Source organism: Balaenoptera ricei, chromosome 12 (assembly GCF_028023285.1).
Source record: "Balaenoptera ricei isolate mBalRic1 chromosome 12, mBalRic1.hap2, whole genome shotgun sequence".
NCBI classification, from domain to species: Eukaryota; Metazoa; Chordata; class Mammalia; order Artiodactyla; family Balaenopteridae; genus Balaenoptera; species Balaenoptera ricei.
Window position 1 is genome coordinate 29,120,413 of NC_082650.1, and position 26,106 is coordinate 29,146,518.

At 39.0% G+C, this 26,106-nt stretch overlaps 1 long non-coding RNA gene across 1 annotated transcript in view; it reads left to right on the forward strand.

The window, feature by feature from the left end:
• The first annotated feature begins 6,128 nt into the window (after window positions 1-6,128).
• LOC132375897 (uncharacterized) overlaps window positions 6,129-26,106 on the forward strand; it is a 60,426-nt gene continuing 40,448 nt past the window's right edge. The window contains exons 1-2 of the long non-coding RNA XR_009506154.1: window positions 6,129-6,204; window positions 8,855-8,946. This is a non-coding gene — a long non-coding RNA (uncharacterized LOC132375897). The remainder of the gene's footprint in view (window positions 6,205-8,854; window positions 8,947-26,106) is intronic.

Consider the following 26,106-nt stretch of genomic DNA (forward strand, 5'->3'; position numbering starts at 1 on the left):
CTGTTGTAAAATGGAAGAAAAATTGCTGGAAAATTAATACAATAATACTTCTGTGAATATCTACAGAGAAAAAAAATCCAAATTCATTCATCCAACATAAATTAAATACATTGGTTCTCCCTCCCCCAACTTTTGAGGTTACTTTTGGGGATGTTCATTTTACATAGTTTTATGAACATGAGATTAATGTAGCTTTCTGATGAGATGCAGGCTTATGGTTCTCTCTCTGTCTCTGTCTCTCCCTCTCTGTTTCTCTCGCTCTTTCTCTCTCTCTTTCTTGGTATAAATCACTTCGTCTCAGTTACCCTAAATAAGAACTTTTTAATCTTCTCAAACACTAATTTTTAAATCCTAGTCTGAAACCAAGTGAAAAGCTGGCACTTTAAAAATACCTATCAATCTAATCTCTCTCCCTATGTAATTCTAGTTCATCTATACTGGAGAGTGCAAGGCAAGTTATTAAACACTAGTATTTCATTCATTCACTGAATCCTCTCTTATAATAGACATGAATGTTCTATTTCATGGCTTTCATTACTAGGTTCATAGGCTCTTATAATTGTTTAATAAAATTTTAAAGTGTAACACAGTTTGCTGTAAAAAATACCCCATATTTCTCCTGGCTGTTGGGTTATGGATCCTTAGCTCTGATTTAGACCACTCTCGCCCTTCAACATTCCTGTATTATTGGTGAAACAAGAGTAATGGAAACTCCAACAAGATAAAATGGCAAACAGCATATCAGTGGCTGACTGAGAACACAGCACTACACATAGATTAAGAGTTCATTACATATTGAATTAATGGGGACAAGTATTCAGGGTTTTTGGATTTCAGTTCTATGGAGTGTGCACTCAGCTACACCAGGTTTAGTGAGGCTGAAAGAGAAGTCAGTTTCAGGGGAACTAAGTCATTTCTGTAATAAAGAGAGCAGTAGTATGTACCCATTTGGCAAGGAAGGTTACTATTAATACATTTCATCGATTTAAGAGAAATCTATTAATAAAACACTATGTTTCAGGCAAGTGAGGGCTTACAAAGTGAGTATGACATAGGCATTTTCCCCAAGCTGTTAACATCAAAAGAGGGAGACAGACTTCTGAATATCTTATCATAGCACAACATAATCCGTGCTACAATCAAGGTCAAATTGAGGGATGGAGAGAGAAAATAACTCATCTTAGATTTATAAAAATTTTCCATTTTCAAAAACAAGATTCCTTCCTAGTCCAGCATATGTTAAATTTTTGGATAAAGTATATTTTTTAAAATGTTACTTTAATGCAATTTTTACTGGTAAGAAAATATGGGAATTCCTTGAAGGCCAGTAAAACATCTACAGGGGTATAGAAGTTGACTTTTGTGGGGTTATTGGCATGAAACTTACAGTTTTTAAACACACATGGGACATTTTTGGAAGTCAACTGGATACATTTGGCCTTAAAGATCTCAATTTGTTTTGAAAGATTGGTAACATACCTATCACATTTTCTTACTATAATGCAATAAAAAGATCACTGAAAATGTTCTATACACTCAGAAAAGTTAAAACACTTCTAAACCAGTCAAGGAAGAATTAATTAATAGAAATTAGGCAATTCTTAGAAATGAATAATAAATAAAATACTATATGTCAAAACTTGTGGGATGTAGTAAGATTGTGCTGAGAGATAAATTTGTAGCCCTAAATGCTTATTTTAACAAAGAAGAAATGCAAAAAAAAAAAAAAAAAATTGAGCTAAGCATCCAATTTAAGAAATCAGAGGGAAGAACAAACTCACTTAATAACCCAAAGAAAGTTGGAGAGACAGAAGTAAATGAAACAGAAATCAAAGATACAAATAAGAATATCAAAAAAGTCTGCTTTTAAAAGAGTAATAAAAATGGCAACTACTGTCAGGCTTTGTCAAGGAAAAAAAAAGAGAGAAAAGAACGTTACTATACACGTAACATTACACGATTAGATAAGTGAGAGAAGACAAGTTTATGCCCCGAAATTTAAAAACTTATAAGAAATAGATGTGTTACTAGGAAAATAAAAATGATCAGAACTGACTCAAATAAAATAAAACGTGACATGTGCTATCACCATGAAAGGGATTGAATAAAAATTTAAAATCTTTCTGTCAGCAAAATCCTAGGCCCAGAGTATTTTCATTGATGAGTTCAAGGTGTTAGTAATTCCAAACTTAAACTCTTTCAGAGAAAAGAAAAAGATGAAGCACTCCTCAACTCATTTTTTAAGTCCATTACAACCTTGATACCAAAACCAGGCAAGAATGGTATGAGAAAGGAAACTTATTAAAATAAATTATTAAACATAGAGGCAATTTTCTGAAACAAAATACCAGCAACCAAAATTTAGCCATTGATTAGAAAAAAATCACAGCCAAGCTAACAAATCTACGGCCAACTTAGTTAGCAGGTTAAGGGGATGTGGGAGGGGAGAGAGGAATATGGTTACTTTTACAGTCGTAGAACAAACATTTGATAAAATTACACACCTAATCATGATTTAACAAGTAAGCAAGTAAGCTTCTTGCAATAGGAAGATCATCACTACCTTAACTGGAAGAAGTGAATCTAAAAAATTTTATTTATTTTTCAGAGATCTGGAAGGTAACTAAAAATGAGCTTTCTCCCTCCATAGAAAGATGAGGAAAGGCTGTTAATATTTAAACCATTTTTTTGCCCCATTACATATATAAACGTATGTGTATGTTTGTACAATTATAAATATACACAACCACACAGAGATTAATTGCATAGTAGTTAAGAAGGTGAGTTCTGGAGGAAAATTGCTAAATTAAAATCCTAGGATTGTATATTTTGGGGCCAATTTTCTAACCTCCCTGTGCTTCAGTTTTCTCATCTGTAAAATGGGTGAGGAAAACACCTCATTGGTTTGTTGTGAGAGTTAAATAAATAAATACATGTGAAGCATATAGGAGAATGCCTGACAGATTGTAAGCACTCAGTATAAGTATTAGTGGCTATGGTGATTTTCTTTTTTGGTACTAAAATGTTTCCTTTATATTTTTTCTGTATTTTCCAAATTTTCTACAATATTTTACTTTTGTAAAAAGAGCTATTTTAAACACACACACACACACACACACACACACACACACACAAACCCCTATACTACTCACATGCACCCCCTGCAAAAGCCCTTTGATCTGAGTTGCCTCATACGCTTCCCTGGAAGGTTGAGTTGTGGCGAAACATCACTTCTGAGAGCTCTGCCCTCACCCTTCAGGGCACCTCTATGTTCATTGTTTCTCCTAAGGCAGGATGGTTGAAGCATTGCTCTGACCACGTGTTATCAACCCCGTGACAGTCCACTGTGAGCCCTGGTGACTCCAGAGGCAAAGGAAAGGCTCTTTCTGATCATGCTGAGACAAAGATGCAGCAGAATCACCCATGGGACTTCCTAATCAAGGATGTTCACACTCTGCCCCTAAAGACTGTGATTTGGCAGGTCAGAGGGTACTTGCAGATTTATGACGCTGATGGGCACCTGGGTTGTGATCAGCTGCTTTATCCTGTTTTCACTCAACCTTTCCCCACATCCTGACACAGGCAACCCTGGGCTGGTGGGTTTGAATGGTATGCAGCACTTCCCAATGAATTTTAATTAATTTTCAGAATTGTTCAGGAAATATTCTAGATTAGAAAAAGGGGATGTGAAGGAGAAACTAACAACATTCCTCATTCTCAGAAGTTTAAATTTTCATATAGGAAGACAGAAGTAGACATATAGGATAATTACAGAGCATAATAAGAGGACTTAAAGGAGAAAATAAATGGGGTGATACGGCAGAGTGATGGGAGAGGGGCCTTGAGGCAGGTGCCCAGGGATGGCTGTGCTGAACAGGTGATGTTATAGTGGAGAGTTTGAGATGAGAGGGAGCAGGTCATGCTCAGAAGAGCAGTGAATGCTTTCTAGGCAGAGGCAACAACCACTGCAACAGGAAAGAACTCAGCATGTTCAAGGTTGGTGTCTGGAATATCATGTGTAGGAGGAAATGCTGGGGAGGTCAGTGCATGGAGACTTGTTCAGGCCAAGGACTTTAGGTTTTATTCTAAGTGCAGTAGAAGAGCACAAGCTCTTCAATGGAGTATGGCGGAGGTGACGTAGGAAATCGATGTTTTCAAGGATTACACTGGTTTATATATGGAGATAGATTGGTGGAAAATAATAGCAGAAGCAAGGAAGCTTTCGGGAGACTATTGCAATAACCTAGGTGAGAGATGATGACAGCTTGGATTTGGGGGGGTAGCAGAGGGATGGCGAGGGGTGAATCAAGTTGGGGTCTCTTTGGAGGTAGATGGCAACTAGGGTATTTGTGTCAGATTCATGGTTCTGATTGGCTATATGACAGTTGGAGATCAGGCCATTGGGTCAAAAGCCACTGCAAGGCCTCCTTCCCATGAAGGTAAATGGAGAGAATGCTGACTGGTCTCACAGGTTCAAAATCCAAGTTCCCATTTGTCCTTTTGGACCATTAGAATAGTTACACTGTGGCTATTGTAAATGCCTTACTGTGTCAAAAGGGTGAGACGCTGCTTTTGCCGAGAGATCAGTTTTCAGCTGCAGAACTCCATATTCTGGGCAACATTTGGGGCTCACTCAATTATCCTCCTATGTCAGAGGTGGAATAAGTCTAGGCTTCAGTCCTAAGAGTACCAAGATGTAGGGCAGGCCCCAGGCATCTAGCTCCATTCTGCACCGAGGAATCCCTGAGGAGTTCCAACCTCATCTGAACCTTTGGGACCTCCCTCTTGAGAGGACCAGAGCTAACGTGCTTCTCGGAGGCTGATTCTGAGCTGGAGCCAGTCCAAGTGCAGGACAGCGTCCTCCCATTCTCTACACTCTCACGCAACGTGACTGTGGTCTCCGTGAGTTCACCCCAGCCCTGCTCAGCCCCTGGGCCGGCTCCAGAGAGTCTAAGGCTGCTCATGAATTGGGGGATGGGATGGGAAGGAAAGTGTTACTTGCTAGCCATTGTGGGCAAAAGCAGAAATGGAGTTAGCAAATGCCTTACTTCCCCATTTCCTATCATGAGAAAATGGTGAGATGTTGCAAAACCCACAATTCTCAGATGGGTTATGTACATGTGACACGGTGGAACATTCCCAAAGACACAGCTTAAAGAAAATATAAATAAACCAGTGTGTAAGTCAAATGACACACTGATTGCCCTCAGCATGAGGAAAGAGTTTTGTATGCATATTAGCTACAGGTTACAAGGGTGTTCCCAAGAGTATGATTCAAATTCTTTATCTCATCCCCAAACAAATTTTATAAAGGACTTGGACCCTTATGCTTATGGCACTGTGTGAGGGGTCAGGAGTAAATTTAGAAGCAATCTGAAGACATGAGAGCTATAACCATATATTTTACAGCTTAAAAATAGCAAACACTAATATGGATATAAATGCAGTAAGAGTGGTAAATATTGTGTCAAGAAATTATTTAGGTTCTCTTGAAAAACAAGTTTCAAAACAATAAATCGAACATGAACCATTTAATTGAAAACTGAAAAACTGTGTGTTTCATTGAATCTAAGAAGCTATCAAATGTAAGCCAGCTCAATTTCAGAAATGTTAATATGTGAGCACATACACATTTTAAAGTCAAAAAAGGTTTTTATAAATGCTTTTTATAATTGTTTTTAAATAAATGTTTTTAAAGGCATAAAGAGTGTCAGAACAATATATTCTAAAATGTTAACGGAGAAATATTATACTTTAAGTTGTTCAAAATATACCTCTGGGGGAGGGGAGTGGGATGGGATAAAGGACCCTATATATTATTCTATACACTTTTACATTATTTGAACTTTTTATAATGAGTATATATTGAGAAAATGTGTGTGTGTGTGTGTGTGTATAAATGACACTGATTCATATGGGTAAAGCTACATGTAAATTTGCCAGTCAAAAATTTTTGCGTGTGGAGCAAATAGGCTAATAGATCCTGATTTTATTAAGCATGGCAAATGCTCACATAATTCAGGGAAGGTCAAAGAAATTTTCTGTTTGTGCTTCAACTGCACATTCCTACCTGCTGTGAAATAAACCCAGCCTTCCTGCCAGGGTCTGTTGATTCAGCTTTGCCGTCTGGAGCAGTCTAGCATTCACAGTCTGAATGGAATAATGCTGCTTTGGTCAGAGGCTCTGCTGGGAGCAAAGTTTGCGGTAGGTGGTGTTAATTACATTCTTTCCATAAAATAGCAGGGCTCTAAGCATGGAGCCGGGTAGAAACTGTGGAGCACGTGTGGCAGCTGAGATTTAGGATATAGGCAAAGGTTTGTGGGTGAGAACACCAGGCAGGCAAGGCCATAAAGTCAGAGAAGTGGCTGCCTCATTATTCATGAGTCCTGTTGCTTCTGAGAACATTCTGTACCATGTGCACCGTAGGCTTAGGGCACATTCCAAAGCCATTTTTTATTATCGTTTAGAATCTCATTTTCAGAGTAGGTAGATAAATAAGCTGATAGTTAAACATTTGTAAACCAATACATTCCAACAGGATCTACCCGTTGACCATGGGACCAAAGGACATCACAGTGCTTTAGAGTCAGTGCAGAAAGCAACCTTCTCAGGTCTACTGGAAAAGAATATTCATTCATTTCTTCATTCATTCATTCATTCATTCAAGAAATGACTTGGTGAGTGCCTTCCATGTGCTGGAAATACACACTGATGAAAATGGAGAAGTTCTTGCCCTTGTAGAGTTTACATTCCAGTGAAGGTGACAGATAATGAACAAACAAGACAGAAATAATTACAGAGGTGACAGTGCTATGAGGAGCATGAACAGAGTGACATGACAGAGAGTAAGTGGGAGTGAGAGTGAGTGAGGGGCTCTTCATACGGTTTAGGGTGCAAACGAGGCCTTGCTGGGGAGGCATCACTGGAACTTATTGCTGAAGGATGCAAAGGCAGCAGTCGAAGCTTCAAGAAGAATCCTTCCCTGAGCATCAGGAGACCTGAGTCTAGGTGGGCAATATATTCCTCAAGGAGCTGCCTGGCAGTGAATCTAAATAATCACCAATCTGTTAACTGAAGAAGAATAATTTTTATGTGAAAATACTTTATAAACTGTAAAGAATGTTATAACATTACTTCCATTCAATGTTCATAATAACTCTTCTAAGTAGGTCAGATAAGGATTAAAATTAGTTGGATGCTGGCAAGTCCAGCTACATAATTGGCAGTGCCCAGTGCAAAATAAAAAAGCAGGACCTCCTGTTCAAAAATGATTAAGAATTTCAAGGTGGCAACAGCAGAGCTTTAAACCATGAAACTTCTGAGCGCAGGGCCCTGTGTGACTGAACAGGTTGCCTGCTAGTGAAGGGTTGCCCTGGACACTTGGCTGTCATCAGATTTGGTGGTGAAGGGGAGGGGAGGGGGTAATTTTTTGCTACATTTATATCCAGGGTTACATATGTTTGCAAAATACTAAATTGTCAGATACTAGTTTTTATTAATGTAACTGTACCATTGAGCTTATTCCAAGAAATCTGGTCTGTTTCTTCATTTGATATTTTCTACCCTTTTCTTTCAATAATTTAAATATCTGAGAGAATGCTTAGAGGGCCAATATCTTTTCCAAAAATCTGTAGCAGTTGAGTTGTTTAGATGTAAGTTGTCTTGAGAAGAACGACTTTTGTGCAGTAAAGAGATCTTGGTTTGCAATAAGAATTCCTGAAGGTGAGCCCTGCTTCTGCCATTTAATGTTTATGTGATCCTGAGTAAATTGCCTAGTCTCACTGAACTTTAGTTTCTTCTGCAAAATGGAAGAAATTTCCCTTTACAAATGAGTCCAAATTGTTGGTAAGGAGTCAGTGAGATCATGCTTGCTGACCTGCAATGCGTGGCTCCTAGAGAAAATGATCCTTCAGTGGTTTTCTGCTTGAAGGCCAAGAAGGGCTGACAGTCAGCTGGCTTGCACTAATTGTTAATGGGAGGTGTCATTTCTGATTGGGGGCATGTGTTCCTTGCTGGTCATTAAATATCTTGAACATCACCCTTGTATGATAGGATGTGTGCCATACTGATTTGCAAAAGAATGCTAAGTTTATAATTTTATTTAGTGTATTAATAATATCTCAATGGGAAGACATGCAATTTTTGAAAATTGAGGTCAAATTCACATAACATAAAGTTAACTATTTTAAAGTGAACGACTCAGTGGCAGTTAGTACCTTCATAATCTCATCTAATCATAGTACATTTATAATCTCATCTAATCATCATCTTTATCTAGTTCCCAAGCATCTTCATTGCCTTAAAAGGAAACCTGGTACTCATTAGCAGTCACTCCCCCATTTCTCCTTTCCCTTAGCCCCTGGCTACCATTAATATGTTTTCTGTTTCTATGGATTTACCTATTCTGGATGTTTTGTATAAATGGAGCCACACAGTATGTGGCCTTTTGTGTCTGGTTTCTTTCACTTAGTGTGTGTTTTCAAGGTTCACCGTATTGTAGTGTGTAACAGTACTCACTTCTTTTTATGACTGAATAACATTCGACTCTGCATATATGCCACGGTTTGCTTATCCATTTATCTGTTGTTGGACATTGGGCTTTTTCCATGTTTTAGTTACTGGGAATAGTGCTGCTATGAAAATGCAAGTGCGTGTATTGATTTCAATACCTGTTTTCAGTTCTTTAGGTACATACCTAGGAGTGAAATTGCTGGGTCATATGGTAATTCTATGTTTAACTTTTTGAGGAACAAATCATGCAATTTAAAGCCAAATAGGTAATCAAACAGACTATTATAAAATATAATAATAGAAAGAAAACACTTCCATTGCTTTTCTTGCTTTTCTATCCCAGCTGCTGGTTCTTAAACTACTGCTACCATGAGAATGACCAAAATTGAGGACTTGGATTCCAGAGCCCCTGCTTTTGACCGAGACACCTCCCAAGTAAGAGCTTGAATTAATAAGAATGTGTTAGATCTCGGTGCTAGAACATATGAGCCAAATTGCATTTCGTGTCTCCCTCTCCCAGTGTCTATTTTGTAAGCCTGTTGCTTTTAACAACACCTGAGTCAGTCTAGTGAAGAGAACTATTAGCCAAGGTTAATTATCTTCTCTGAAATGTGAGTAAATGAAAGAAAGTGAGTCATGCACTAAGGTGATTTTATGGCAGTTTATGAGAGAAGGGTAAATCAAATGTTCAAATCTAAACTACTGGGAACATTTGAGTGGGGCTGAATCATACGTTTGAGTGGATATATATTTTATAGCACACGCCTGTAGATCCTTAAGGTGATTTTCCCACTGCTGTGGTCAGACTGTTCTCTTCCTGGAGGCCTAGCGGTGACCTCTCCAAACCCATCAAGTGAAGCCCAGGACGCCTCACATGGGGACCACCCATATTGGGCAAAAAGAAAACAGAAGGGGAAGAAAGAGAGCGGCAAAGTCACATTTCTTCTTCAGAGTTTCATCAAGAGCTAGCTCTCATCCTGCAATTGTTTATTTCCCCTAAAATTCAGACATTTTAACAAATTTTAGCACAGCAGCCTAAGGAAAGTAGCACGCGGGGAGTACATGGGAATGAAATGACCAAAGAGAAAGGACGGTGTTTCTCCAGCCCCATCACCACCAATGTGTGTATCACAGATGCATTTTTGCTGTCTAAGCCTAGATGCCCTCATGCCTTCTTCACCTATTTGTTATTCACTTATTTAGTTAATGATTTGACTTCTAAGTCTGCCCCAGGCACTATTTTAAATGTTCTCTGGAATATATGCATGACTCAGAGTGAAATCTGCTCTCAGTAAGCTTGTGGGTAGAAGACAATGTTGGGCGTGGAAGCCTCCAGCCTTAACATGGTAGAAGGGGTGTAGGGGAGGGGTTAGAGCATGGACTGTGGTCCCAGCTCGCCTTGATTTGAATCCTGTTCCACCTTGGCAGAGTGGCCTCCTATCTCTGTCCCTTAGATCCCCATCTATAAAGTGAGGATAATACTAGGACATGTCACACGGGCTTGTTTTGAGGAAAGCACTGGAACAGTGTTGGCACTAGGTAAGTGCTACAAAAAAATAAGTGACAAATACACTAACAGAGAAATGACTGAAGTGCCCTGGGATTCAGAGGCAGACATGTGCTGGGAGACTAAGAAGGCTAAGGGGAGAGACTGCATTTGATCTAGGCCTTGAAGGCTCAGCTGAATTCTCTATCTGATGTTCTTTATTTACCTGTCCATCTGAGTCAGTGCTCTCAGCATTAGGTAAGCAGAACTTTGCCCAAATTTCTCTGTGCATATCTATTAGCATGTAATATACACCTGGCTCTTGAAACATGCTTTCTGAGGGCACTGAGAAAGCAAATTTTTTCTTACATGAGAGTTAGTTATTTGTCCTTCAAATAATCAGACCACTATTTGCTTGATTTTGAGTTAGTCATCTCACCTCTCTGGGACTCAGTTACCCCATTTGGAGTAGTAAAGGTCTAGACTCAGGAAGCACTATGGCTTTTAAAAAAAACTAACTCTAAATATTATGATTATTAACAATATTGTTGGGAGTTTTAGCCTTGTACCTCATTCACATTTTTTGTGAAGAGTTGACTACAAATCTTGTAAGCTCTGGGCCTGAGTTTTTTAGTGATTGATTTGTCTCTGAAGTTTTATATTACAGAATCTCCAAAGGAGCTTTCCAAAACCACAAGACTGCCAAAAATTTTATTTGACTAACAAAATTTACAGTGTTTACACCCATATTTATAAATTCCATCCTTATCCACCCCACCCCTCTCTCTGTTTCCCCTCATTTTACCTAGTTAAGGGAAACCAGCTAGCTTACTACTGCAATAAGGTCAGTGTTCTTCCTACAAATACAGAAATCTCTAGAAGGAATAGACTTGTTTTTTTTTTTGTTTTTTTTTTTAGTTTGTGATGTAATTTCAATTAGACCTACTACCTAATTTCACTCTGCTTTGGTTTATTCATACTTGTTATAGATCCACGTACTGTATTGCCCAAGAGAACATAGAATTTTGGTTTGTTTTCTGTGGGCTAGAACCACTTTGGGGTGTAATGGTTTCCTATAGTCAGGATAGTTAACAGAATCCACTGGACCTAGTTTAAGAAAAAAGGACTTAATTCAAGGAATGGGAAGTCAGAAGCAGGTTCTAGACTGAACTTTCAGGAACCACCACTGAATTGGCCTACCTGAGTAGCTGCTGCCTTTAAAAGAAGAAGGAAGGAAATTTAAAAAACCTGAAGTTGTGACTGCTAGCTCTGGGAATAGTCCACTATGCTGTAATGTGCATCATCAATATGGATGCACCCCTCTCCCCATTCCCTGACTCTCAACACCCACAAAACTAGGGACCAGACCTGGGACCTGTACTATTTTTCTACAGCTGCTATAACAAAGTGCCACAAACTGTTTGGCTTGAGCAACAGAAAGGTATTGTGTCACAGTTCTGACAGCTAGGAGTCCAAGAGCAAGCTGTCAGCAGTGCTGGCTCCTCCTGAGAGCTGTGAGAGAGAATCTGTGCCATGTCTCTCTCCTAATTTTTGGTGGTTTGCCAGCAACTTTTGACATTCCTTGGCTTGTAGATACATCAGTCTGATCTTTACTTTCATGTTCACATGTGTCTGTCTCTGTGCCCAATTTCCCCCTTTTATGAGAGCACTAATCATATTGGATTGGATGCACCCTAATGACCTCATCTTAATTGATTGTCTGCAAAACCCCTATTATTTCCATATAAAGGTCACATTCACAGGTACTGGCGGTTAGGATTTCAACATTTTTCAGGAACACAATTCAACCTATAACAAGACCTCTGCAACTATTGTTGCAGAAAAGACAAGAAAACCAAATGCCACCACTGCAATGATGCTACTAGAAGTAGCAGGGGTGGCAGAATGGCCTCTGCCTTCCAAATCCTGGGTGGTTAGGTTTGCTTGGTGGAAGTTCGACCTTGGAAGGAAACTAGAGCTGTAAGGAAATCCGGCAAATGACAAAAGGTCTGTAGCTCTTCAGTCTCTGGGATGCTAAGTGGGGTGGAATGGAGATGGATGGGCCACAGTAGAGTTGGATGAGCCGATCTGCATTACCTTCCACTTAGGGAAGTGGAGACCTGTAAGAGACACTGTGTAGACTAATGAGGTAATGAGTGATGGAGTTAAACAATAGCATCATTTGTTAGTAGTGAATCACTACTTTCAGTCCCAGGACACGATTTATTAAATCTCTTTTTCAACTACTACAAGCTATTTATTCTTGGACTGGAAATTGTACGTATTTAAAAAGGCAAGTGATTTATTTTCTTCTGACCAGCAGGATTATCTTTGGGCCCAATATCTTTGAAACCTGTCAGAGCCTAGGGGACATGTAGTATATAAGTACAAAGGAAAGAACAAGGAACAAAGGAAAACTTTGACTTTTGCTGGGCTGGTTAATAATGTCTACCTACCTGTTCTTCTCAGTTAGAAATCTTAGGGACATCTTCATGCTTCCCTTTCTCTCACATCCTACCCCAATTTTTTCATTGCCGAATCCTAGAAATTTTGCCCTAAAATGAATTTCAAATTTGACCGTCCCACTTCATTCCTGTGGCCACTCTCTGAATTTAGTCCCTCACCGCCTCCAGATGGATGTCTGCAGTAACCTAGTATTGCCACCTCTATATTCTTTTCCATTCCTTCTTTCATGGTACTGTCAGAGTTATTCTTCCTAAAAAGAATCTGGCTATGTCCAACCCATTTTTCAAGTCGCTGCTCTCCTAATGATTGTTATTAATAACTATAGTAGAAGCAACAAACTTGTTCTTTTGATTTTGTAATTTTCTCGAACTTTTCCATGAGCTACATTATACTTTTAACTGTTTGCTTGATAGCTCCTGCTGAATATCCTATGAGTGTCTCAAGCCCTGAAGTGACATGCTCTGAACTGAATTATCATCTACTAATCTCCTCTCTGGAGGTCAGGGTGCTAGCATGGTAGAGCTCTTGTGAAGGTCCTCTTCCATGTTGCAGATGGCTGACTTCTCCCTGTGTTCTCACATGGTGGAAGGCGCTAGGGAGCTCTGTGGGGTCTCTTTTATAAAAACACTGATCCCATTCATGAAAGCTACACCCTTGTGACCTAATCACTTCCCAAATGCCCCACCTCCTAATACCATAGCATTGGGCATAGGATTTCAATATGTGAGTTTTGGGGGGACACAAACATTCAGACCATAGCAATAACACTGTAAGCCTATCCCAAAGGCTGGAAGCTTGAGGAGACCACAGGAGCTCCGGTTCACCTTGACCTGGCATCCTGTCATCTAGCATCTCTTCTAAAACCTGTATTCTTGTGTGAATCTCAGTGTAACGTGGTAAGTACTCATCCCCTTGTACTTGCTGGTCTAAATCTTTTTTTTCTTTTTTTCCAAAGCCCATACCCTCTCCCCCCTCTTCCAGATATCATTGTGAACATTACCCCTTCAATCTCAACCAGCTTCTTCACAATCTTGAGAGTTTCACTTTAGAATAAACTGATGATATTGGTCTTGTGTTGATTATAAAAAAAAACACAGGTAGTAGATGCAGGGCCTTAAGTTTTATTTAGCCCAGAAGACCAAGGGAAGGGTTTAGAATCTGCTAGTGTATATGTCCATGAGAATGCACATATCCTTGAGAAATGTGGAAAAACAAGCCCAATTCCTATTAATTGCCCCTGGTTTGGTTTTATTGTTTGGAATAACATCTATATGTAGTTTTTCATAACTAAGAAATATGAATTATTTTATTTCCTGGTTGCATAACATGCAGTAAAATAAGAAAAAAAAAACCCTGCAGGCTAGTCTTTTTGGTCTTTACTTTCAAGGCTTCATTATGCATATATTCAAGGACTGAGTCCTCAAAGGGTCATTATTCTGATCTCTTGCTCACAGACAGCATGACCTTAAAAAGAAAAAGCTGAATTAAATTCTCTAGCTACTGAATGTGAGATGTCTTTTAAATTTTTTTTTCCTTCCCTTTTCTTTTCTTTTCCCCCCCTCCCTCCCTTTCTGTCTTTCTCTCTCTCTCTCCCTTCCTCTCTTTCTCCTTCTTTCTTTCTTTCTTTCTTTCTTTCTCCCTTCCTTTCTTTTCTTTCTTTCTTTCTTTCTTTCTTTCTTTCTTTCTTCCTTCCTTCCTTCCTTCCTTCCTTCCTTCCTTCCTTCCTTCCTTTCGTTCTTTCTTTCCTTTCTTTCTTTTTTTCTTTTCTTTTCTTTTCTTACTAGTGTCAGTGTCCAGACCACCATTCTTAAATTATAAGGCATGTGACACGAACTTAAAACCTTCCTTGTAATTCTAGTTCATTTTCTTTACATGGTATCAGTAAAGATGAAAAGCCTTTATACTCTTGTAGGATAATAAATCATAAGCTTGAAGAATGATAATAATTTTTATCTACCTAAAGTTAGAAGAAAGAACGGAATCTGCAGTCCAACGTGCATTTCAGGCCATAGTTTAGAGGTTTTTATCATACTCCCCCCATCTCCACTTGCTGACATTCTACTTTTTTCAGCCTGTTTCAAATGCCTCAGTCTTCACAAAGGCTTGCCTGGTCCCAGGTAACCAGCCAGGATTGCTTTCTTTTCCCACCCTTTTCAGGTCTTTGTTTTGCTGTTATCACACTTTGATATTTTAATCTGTATTGTAGTTACTGGGGGCACACGTGGTATAAAAGGGAGAGCACAGACTCTGGAGGTGGACAGATGGAAGCTCGACTGTGTTTATGTCTCCTGGGCTGTGTGACTCAGATATGTTGCCTCCCTCGCCGAGTCTCAGTCTCCTCGTCTTTAAAATGAGGCTAAGAGTAGCTGCTTTGCAGAACTGCCGTGAGAGTTAGAGAGAATGCCCTGCTGGGACCCCTCCCCGCTGCGCCTGTGCGCGGTGGCGGTGGAGAGCCTGGCCTAACCTGCAGCGGCAGCACATTTGCTTCTCCTCTAAGGCACCGACCCTGTCCTCTTCTGTGGATACTTTGCAGGGGCTGGAAGCACCTGGAACACAGGTGCTGGAAGAATCTTTGTGGAATTGGGAAAAACTGGTCTTTTCTCCAAAACAAACATTATTCCAGCTTTTCCTGTAACTCCTTTTTTTTTTTAACTACACATTTATTTATTATGGCTATGTGCATTGAGCAGCATTGTTAATTATATTCTGAAATTTGAATATTTGGGATCATGAAATCAGATGATCAGTATCTTTTACAAGATACTTAAAAGTAAATCAAATCTGCAGATAGTTAGAAGCAGAATGTGTATGGTATGGTATGTATGAATACGTGTGGGTATTTCCGTGGGTATTTACCCAGAATTGGGAGAAAGTTTGCTGTCCCTTAGTCCTCAGGGTCTGAGTCTGCAGGCTGATGGCCTCTGCAACAGCCATGCAGAATAGGGTCTTGTAAACAAACTGTATAAAAGAATTTAAACTTTTCAGTGCTCATCCTACATGAAGATGAAGCCTCATCTACATAAATATGGGTTTCCCTGACTGTATATTTTCCCTGGGTATCTTTTGGTCAAATTTCTCTACAGGAGAAAAAAAAACCAAAAACATTTGCTATGCTGTACTGTAAAGTATATGATTAGCTCTTTGTAAGTGGAAGGTCATGAGTCCTCCCCTCATACACCTCCTTTCCTCTTGGGAACCTACAGGCTCACTCATGCTTCTCTTCTGCTGTTTGAGTTACAAAACTGTGACATGGGACAGATCCTTGTTCCCACCCAGCCTTCCTGGGCTCCCGCGCTCAGTCAGCATCAGTGCTTCACTGGCTGCCCTTTTCTCCCACAAGCGTGTCAACAGAGAATAAATACCAGCAGCAGATTTTTAGGAGGACACTGAGTACTATATTTAAGAATTCTTACTTGCCTTGAATTTTTCAAAAACAAAACCAGTAGAAATAAAAACAAAGACTCTTTGGTCAAGGTCCTGAGGGCCAGAGTGCCAAAGGGCAACATTAAGAGAGTTCAGAAACAAGGGGACCAGCCTTCTGAATAAAATCTAGGTTTCTGGAAGATTGTGGGTATTCTCTTATGGGCTCTGACTGTTACTAACACATTTTGGGGAAGGGGAAAATGTCAGAAAACTGTACTGTGTCTTCAGCCATTTGTTTGTTCGTTCATTCAGAACATCTTCCTTTTTCTCTGCTAAGAATGTGACATATTTTCTAACAAAGGCCACAGGCCGTTATAAAACATTCATCATGTGACAAAGACCCACTACTATCACAGCAGTTCTCCTTCCATCTCACTGTCAAAACCACATAGTGAGAATTTACTGCTGGCTCTCTCCCTGATCCTTTGTTTTGGGAGTGCAGTATCTGATCCGGCAGTCCCTCATAGAAGGTGGGACCTATAGCTCTCAGCACTAGTGCCCTTCTATGCATATGCATGCAGTTATGCTTCATATAATCAAAGAATTTAGGACTGAAGGTCATGAGGTCCTTACCACCGAAGAAATTTTCAAATTTCTCAAAGCCACGAGGTCTAGGTTATTTCCTAGAACCTAAGTGTTCCTTTTCACTGATCCCTATTAACATTTAGACCTATAATTTCAGCATTTCAAGATCTTTTTAAATCTTGATCTGTCTTTTGACATATTGTTTATTCTTCTTTGTCTCATGTGCAAATGTGATTAATCAATATTTATCAATTCTCTGTGAATTATTCAATTTATTATGAATTCACTAACTGCATTATCATGTAGCTGATTCTATGAAGATATTAAAGAAAAAGTTGCCAAGTACCTTTAGAAATGAATATATACCACATTTATAGCATTTCTAAACTTATACTCTAATAACTTCATTATGAAGCTAGTTGACCTTGACTTATTCTTGGTCAACCAATGGGAGCTCTCTTTGGTTGGCACTTCCTTTGGTAAGTTCTACGTATCATCTGTTTAACCAACCTAACCTTTGTAGAACTTTGTTAAAGATTGATGTCAAACATTCATCAGTAATTTTTGGAAACTGCCTTTTAAAAAAATTGGGACATTTGTCTATCTCTAGGTTTCCAGCATTTCTTTACTTTCTATAAATGCTGAAAGTATAGAAATAGGCCGTTTGATCACGATATGGATCCTTTCAGAAACTTGAGGTAGTTCATCTGAGCCTGGGAACTTGACCCTGGATAAATAGGGCAGATTTTTAAATACATTTATTATTTCCTCCACTATTTTGATCTCAAAGTCTTACTATGTTCTATACTTTCCAGTTGAAAGATACTCTCTTTCTAAGGCAGAAAGAAAATAGGAGAGAATTCGTTCATCCTTTCTCGTCTGTTAATTTTATGCCATCTGTCAAGCAGTAGGCCCACCTCTTCTTTGTTTTTAAAAAAGTCTTTACTTGCCCTTGGCAATTTGTGCAAGTGCTTCTGGCCTTTTAGCCTTTTATTTCAACCTGTGCTGTATTTTCTCCTCTCCAACCTCCCCGCCACACCCCAACCCTTTCTATTTGACTTACTTGCACTTTTTTTCTTGTATATTACATACTTGTACTTTTAATACCAAACCCCTCAGCTTATTGTGAGGCTTGAATGTGCGCAAAATTCCATTGCTAGCAAATCTTGTGACTGACCCGCTTGATCTCTCAGAGATTTAGTTCTTTCATCTGTACAACTGCAGGATGAAAATATATGACTTACAAAGTAGTTGTGAAGGTCAAGTAGAATGGTAACTTCAAATGCTTTTGGTAAACTCTAAAGCACTATCAAAAATGTAAGGTCTTATAATCTAGGGAACCAAGTTGTATTATATAGAAACATACGTACATAGACTATTAATACTGGAAAGGACCTGGGAGTTCATCTAGTCCAACCCTCTCAATGAACAAATAAGGAAACAGATCAGGAGGGGCGATGGAACTCGCCAAAGCTCCCAGCTGGAGGCCGCATGGTAGAGAGTTTAGCCAACTGTGGATGGTGACTCATGATCTCAGATGCTGCTGTCCAAATCTGATGACCCTGGTTCTAGTCCTGGCTCTGTTGCTAAATAGTTCTGACTTCCTTAGAGCTGAACTTGAAATTACCCGACCTTGTCCCCCACTCCCCCTTGCATTCCATTACCTTACCTTCCTTCTCAACACAGACAGTCAAGACCAACTTTCCCAAGACAGCCTGGCCTGCTTTAGATTCTTCTTTTCTTTTCTGCTGAGGCTCATTTGTTGTTCTATGGTCAGAATGGTTTTTGTTGCTGTTTTGCTCTTTGGCATTTAGTGGCAAACTGCTTCCAAAGATGTCAATGAAATTAATAAATAAAGCACGGGAAATGGAAGCTCTGGGGAAAAGCTGGCATAACGTCTTTGTTTTGAAGAAAATATATAATTAAACAAATTAACAAGTATTTATTTAGTGCCTGCTAGATATGAGGTCTGACAGTTTACACAAGGCAGTATATTAAAACTCAAGCTCAAGGAGTTTAAAATATTCTAAAGGATATTTTATGTATCCATTATATAAATAATGCTGCTTTCCCCCAAGACTCCTGATAATAGCTACCCCTTTTGGAGTATCTACAGGTTGTGTGTGGACTTGATGACATATTTTGTCTTATTTAGCACTGCAAAGAAGCACTATTATTCCCATTTTATGGATGAGGAGACTGAGACTCAGAGAGTTTAAGTTCCTTGCCCTGGGGCACATAGGCCAAATGACATAATCAAAATTTGAACTTACATTGTCCTGACTTTGTTTGTGCTTTTTATGAAAGTTTCAGAGATGTACTTCCTGTTGTAAATTATATGTCTGACTACACCCAGTATTATGAAGTCTGAGATGACATGCTTATTTTCTCTCAAATTTGATTCATCCAAATAATTAGGGATAGAAGCAAGGAACACTTAATTTTAGAAAATCAGTCAATGGCCAGATGGAATTCTGCCAAGAACCATTTCTAGCCTGGCAGTTTCCTATCCCAGATCTGGGCCTTTCCGTCCTCAAAATATACAGATCAAACACTTGCTTTAAATGTACTTTTAAGGTACTAAAGAACAATAGAATAATTAACTAAACCAGAATCTATATAACTTTATTGAAAATTTACATATACAACTAGTTCCTACATTTCTTTTTTTTCTTGCCAGTCAACAGATGTAATTTATTTTATATGGAATGCACTGACTTGGCCAGATTTTCTGAACTAGGCACTCTTTATTCTGTCGTGCTTTAGCTACTAGTTCTTTTTTGAATAAAGGCCTCTCCCCTTAGGCCTTTTCCAGAAGTATTCAGATTGCAATATCATTGTAATTCTTTTAATGGGAACTGGGAGCAGTAGTATAAACATTCATCCCAAAGCTTAGTCTTGAGGTTGTACTGTCCTGACCTGTGTCCTAAAGAGGAGAAGGGGCCGGAAAACACTTAGAACATCCATCGTGTCCCTGAAGGCCAATAATGAAAGAAGATGTTAGTATGTGTGGGTGACCTGGGTTTAGTCTGAGAGGTTTGTTTGTTTACTTGTAGATAGTAGCATTCCATCGATGTTCTTTTACCGTCAGAGGAATTAGCAGATTGTTTTTCTTTAAAGAACTAGTATCCATTCACTGTTTATAAAGATAAAATTATTTCTGATGCTGCTAAATCTAAACAGCTGCTAACGTAGGATCTCCTCCGGTATCCCTGCCGCTTAAATCCAACACGTGCGAATTCATGTACCTCTGTTCAAACAAGTCAGGGGTTTTTAGTTGACTGTGTTGATCGAGCAAGTGATAATAAAACAAGACTGGGCATCCATTAGCCTCATCCTCTTTGTGGTTTTGTTCACAGACATACTATGAGAATTTGACCTTTGGATCTATTTACCTGTCTGAAAAATAACAATGATAGGCACTTTGGTACTACCTACTTGTCTCCTTTTTTGGTGTACTGAGGATTTAATAGTTAAGCTCCCTTAGTTATCCAAATGAAGGGTTTGGCATCATCACCAACTGTGATTAAGGAAATGAGTAAAGTGACAAGCATTCTACCACCAGAAGGTATTTCTGGAGTGAACTAATTTTACCTCTTGGTTCTCCATCATCAAATCCATACTGGGATATGGTTTAATATAAAGCAGGTGGAATAAATTGCTTTTACTGTTCAGGCTCTACTGACAAACTTTACTTAATTAGGATTTGGTTTGGAACAAGGGGGTAAAGAGGTATTATCAGTGATTACTCCTGACACTTTAAAATAGTTTTTTAGTTCTTAAAATGCACCTAATCCTGAATTTCAAGGAAGAGGAGGAATGATGGGGTAAAGGTAAATCAGAAGGGATTATGTTCTTCTTGTAATTGCAATGTATTGTGCTTTAACTAAACTCTTTACTCTTTCTCTAACTCCTGAGTTAACTTTTAATCTTTTTATTGGAAAAAAAAAATGCAAGTAAGATTTGTTTAATTTTTTCCTACTTGTTCATGGTATGTCAGAGGAGGGGTAATCCTAGGAAGTTTACACTAAAGTAAAACACTGTGGAAAATAAGGTGAAAAGATAGGGCGCACTTATAAATAAATGTTCCTCACAACGTTTCCTATGGAAGAATTTTGCACTAAGATGTATCTTTATGAAAAGCAACAATAATTGGTTCTTCAGCTCTAGTCCTCTGTAACTTTAATACAAGAAACATGGACCATCTACTTTGTGTAGACACTGAAAACACCGTGTAGACACTCAGGAAACACGGAAATGAATAAGCCATAGACATTACCTTCAACGTTCCTTCTGTCTAATGGAGGAGAGTGAGGTGTAAGCACTAAGTAGAAGATGGATTCAAGAGTCTGAACAGAAGTAGGACAAATGATATACATGGAGAGAATAGGGGAAGAAAAGATTAAATGTGACCTGGGTGGTCAGAGAGAGATTTCGAGATGGCTTTGCACTTGGTTGGAGTTTTGGGCAGATTTGGGGAGACAGCATTTCATGCTAAGTACCAACAAAGAAATGGGGACACAGAAGAGCCTGTTTGGGAAGTGATGAGAAGACTGATGGGGCTGGAGAGTAGGATGTAGTGGGAGAAGAATTTGGATGGTAGTTTGGAGTCAGATTCTGGGGGAAGATGAATGCTCTTCTCTGACTACCAATTCCTTTTGGAACAAAATCTCACATGAAACTGCAGAGACTCTTCTTCAATTGCCTTTCTTCAAATGCACCTGCTGTTTTGAACAAGCAATACCTGTAAACTGTCTCGTCAAACAATGTTTTTATTTTAAAAAACAAAGAAACACAAACAGAAAACAAGATCTGTTAAGGCACCCAGGTGTTGCAAAGTCTGTGTCACTTAGCAATGGGTCATAGCTATGAAGTAGCAATTAAAGTTAGAAGCAGCCATAAAAGTCACCTAGTGCAACCTTGTATTAGTTTCTTATGGTTGCTATAACAAATTACCACAAACTCAGTGGCTTTAAGCAACACAGATTTACTCTCTTACAGTTCTGTAGGCCAGAAGTCCAAAATCAGTTTCACTGGGCTAAAGTCAAGGTGGCCGTAGGGTTGGTTCATTCTGGAGAACATGAGGGGAGATTTCGTTTCTGCTTCTTTTCCAGCTTCTATTGGACACCTGTATTCATTGGCTTGTGAACACTTCCTTCATCTTCAAATCGCATCACTCCAATCTATGTTTCCATCATCACCTTGGCTTCTCCTCTGACTGACTTCTTCTGGGTCCCTTTGATAAGAACAGTTGTGATTATCTCAGGTCCACCTGTATAATGCAAGATAATCTCCCCATCTCAAGTTCTTTAACCATCACATCTGCAAAGTCCCTTTTGCCATATAAGGTAACACTCATAGGTTTCAGGGACTAAGATGTAGACATATTTGCAGGGGGAGGGGGCATTATTTAGCCTGCCACAAACCTCCACATTTTATAGATAAGAATGTTCAGACCCAGCTTGGTATAAGGCCATACAAGTAGCTGTTGACAGAGCTGGGCTTATAACTCATGGTGCCTGATTCCCAGTTCTTTCTATTGCACCATGATGTCAATCTTTCATGCTCTCAGTGAGGAATTGGTGGTGCTTTTGGAAGGCAGAGACCCCAGCTAGCTGAGACTGGGACTGAACAGGAGTACCCAGAGTAGCCATTTAGGAGTGGAGAAGCCTCTTCATCCTGGGCAAGGACCAACTTGAGAAAAGAGTAAACGCTCTTTTTAGGACCAAAAAAGGCTGGGGAATTGTTCTTTCATTGAGTGGAGAAGAGATTGGGGGAAGGAAAAGAGACATGTGCAAGGAATGAGAAGAAAAGAGAGGGCAGTATGTAGAGAAAGAGAAGCTATAATTGAAGTGGAGTCAAAAGGAAAAGAGAAGATCATCATGTGTATCCCATAATAAAGCCACCCTTCTGTGTATATGGTCTCTGAAACCAAGTGTATCCTGCAACACTTTCTCTTCATTAATGCCTAGACTTTATTTTCCATAACGACTGTATTATTTTGTTTATGTATTTTTTGCTCACAAATTATGTCCTTTACTGATTCATCCTCCTCAGTATTAGATTCTCTAGAGAATAGCAATAATTTCCATTGCTTTGTACACCACTGAGCACAAAAATGTGCTTTATAACAGTTTTAATCATTTTAATGATGATATACAGAGTGCATCACACTAATGCTATCATAGCATTTTTCTTTGAAAAAGTTCTGGAAAAATTCCAAACTAATTTTGTACTTTAACTGAAAGAAGAGCTTGAGGCTAATATAAAGGGCATATTGTTTTTGAAACTAATAAAGAAAGTGAAGATTACCAAGAAATAGCAAAGACATATTGCAATAAAATTGGAAAAGCAATGCAAGAGATGAAATGGGACCTTTGAGAGGAAAGGGAAAGTTTAAAAATGATTTTTAACTATAAATGGGATAAGGAAATGAGAGTATAAAATGTTTCCCTGTTATTAAAGGAGGAAGCATTGCTGATTGATGATACTAAAATAAAAGCTTAAAAAATGTTCATCTTTATCCAAAAAGTGATCTACAAGAAGAGTCAGTCTACATGTTAATTAGCAGAGAGGTGCATCAAGTTGAAAGAATATGGAAGATTATCAATATATTTACTAATAAATATTGAGTATTTTTAAGTTAATGTTTCTATGTCTTATAATTTCCTAGCTTCCCCAAGGTAGACAAGTTTTATGCTATTGTTGTAATTTGTCCTATATCAGTTAATAGATTTCAATAGACAATGGGTACTTAGTAAATATGTGATAATGATTACTAATATGAATTAAAGCTGTTGACAATATCCAAAAACTTAAATATTTGACTTGGAATATTTATTTATGCTCATCAACACAGAATATATAAAAATGAAAATAAATCTAGTACGACATAATTTTTATTTTGAGCACTTTCTTTTGGGAAAATGCCTGAAAAACCTACTCAAGTGCTCTTCACTCCTGCCCATGGAAATTTCACCTATTCTTCAAAGCCCAACTGAGTGACCACCTCCTTACAACACCTTCCCTGGTCCCCTCTAAGTCATTTATGACTCTTTCAAATGTCTACAATACTTTAGGTGATTCACATTGTCCTCATAATTGCACATTGACTTTAATTAAAATTCTTTCTATTAAGTCTATATCATCTACTAAATAATAATTCTTCAGAGGCAAAGACTGTCTATTCATATTTATATGCCTAGTGCACTGGTTATCTGCAAATGAACAATATAGATAAGTATGAATAAATCAATGAAAGGACTGTTCTATCATAGTAACTCAGAATTACCTTCATGAAATCCTATGTACTCTACCTATTGAGTCACTTCTTCTAGGCATGGGAGTGGGATCTTCAATTTTATTATTTTTAACAGACTGCCAAAGTTATTCACATATAGCCAGCTAGGCACCTGGCACCAGTAGCATTTAGGGATCATTCATCAATAATTCAGTCGGATAAAGTGCATCTTATTGTGTACCTCTGAGGTATGGTCACCATGAGTATGGGTAATTACCAGAGAATGGGCAAACTTTTTTCGAGGGGAGATAAGAGTAATGGAAGGTATCCAAAAGCAAGTAATGGAAGGTATCAACTGGAGGTGAGATGGGTTGGTAATTCAGGTAAAGCTAATCTTCTGAAGACAATCTGGGTTTGCTCTGCCTAGTTAATCCAGTCCCATTCATACCCAATGGAGAGTTAAATTAAGACCACTAACTAGGCTCTAGAATACTCTTTCCTGTTCTCCAAGAGCTATCAGAATGACTATGGGCCATTCTTTTACATCAAGACCTGTTACAATAACTTTATCTATATGTCTACTCATTTAATTTTACAGTAAATAAAAAGGCTACTCTTCTAAGTACGAAGTCTTCACTTTTCATACTGTCAATTGTTACCTAAAGGGAGTTTTTATTAAGGATGACTACTTAAATTATTCTCAACTGCATAATAATATGCTAGTAAAGAGAAGACTACAAAGCCTCAAAGACAAAGAAAACAGAAGAAAAATCAGGAGATGAAAGATCTCAACCTTTTTATGAGACACAAAGAAGATGAAGAAGTGGTAAGTGGCTCAAAAGAGGGGAGGAAGCTATAACTTACAGGACCTCCAAAGTAAAGTGCTAATGAACAGTGAGCTTATTGCCATCACAGAATCCCTAAGAGACTAGAAGTAGAGTGACTGGGCTCTTACATCTCTTTCTGCACCAAAGATAGCCTATGGTTAACCTACACTCTTGCCAGGGGCAGGAGATTTGAGATTTAGTCTCAAGCAGCATTAAATGGGGAAAACTTCAGGCATGGAGGTATGAAGAAGATGTATGAGACATGGGCTGATCATAGAGGGATTGAAAGAGTCTGCATTTGAATAGTAGGACCCCTGTCCCTTTTCTGCTCTGTGTTTATCTTCCAGATATTTATTTCTCAGGCAGAAGACTCTTCTTTGAAGAAATGAATGTCACCTGAGAAGAGATTTCCACATCCCGATGTCTGAGAGTCTCACCCAAAGTATTTGACTTCCATCCTGATTATTTCACAATGAGTCTCATCAGTTGATAACCTCTGTGCCTGCACACAGAGCTTTCAGTGCCTTGTTCTTAAACGTTGATTGGTGGCCAAGGATCATCAGATGTTCTAGGAAAGCCTCCAACACAAAGGATAGATCAAATATACTAACAGAAAAGAATAAACTCAGATATTCAGATCGTTTAGGGTATGGCTTAATTTTTCCACTTCCTTTCATTTACTGAATTCCTCCAACTGCTATCCCTGCCCCAGTTCTAATAAATGGATTTTTGCCTCTTTTTTTTTATGACCAAGCTCTCCTCTTGTACCTCTTCTGGGGGTCCCTGCCTTGTTCCTATGCCCAAGACAGCCTTGATACCCCACCCAGTACTTATTCCTGCCCAGCCTTATGGTCTTCCCTGCTATTATTCCTAGCCACTCAAAGGTCACTTCTCACCAGTGTACTCAACTCAGCGCTTGTAGGTTTAGTCTTGTTCCCAGCCCACCAGTCGTTTCTGACCTGCCCATCTGCTTACCTGCTTGTGAGAGTTTAGACTTCCCATTGCCTTGCTCTGCCCACCTGCTGTAATACTTGAACTTCTCTGGCCCTGCTGATGTCTACTGGTTGCCTATGCCTTCCCCACTTTCCAGTCTCTAACCTGCAGGACAAACTGGTCTTCTCCCATTGCCTACAGCTGCATCTGCTCCCTAACAACCTAATCCACTTAGATGGATATGTGTTCTTTTCAATTCCTGGTCCCTCTAAGGCTGAGCCCTCCTACTGAATCCTTAACTAAGTACCAAAATAGATTCGGCACTTAAGAGTCATCTACTGCACCCTAGCCCAGGGAGTAAGTTGGTCCAAAGTTGCCCATGAAAAGGACACTGCGCTTTGGTTGATAGAAGAAAAAACCTCTATTATTCTTAATTCCTTTACTGAGAGCTGAAATCTTGATGGCTTGTGTCACTCTGTGACATAGATTAGCAGTGGTAGAGACCTGGCCTTACTATCTGTCTCTACCAAGTAAACTGTGCTCTGCCATCCCAGCTTCCACAGCTGTAAAGCCCTGGCCACATGGGCTTTACCTGATTCTGCCTTCTTCCAGCCCACCTGGGTGCTGAGTAAAAGTTCCAGAATTCCATAGTTGAATTGCTGCAGCTCTGAATACCCTCTAAACAAAGAAAGTTT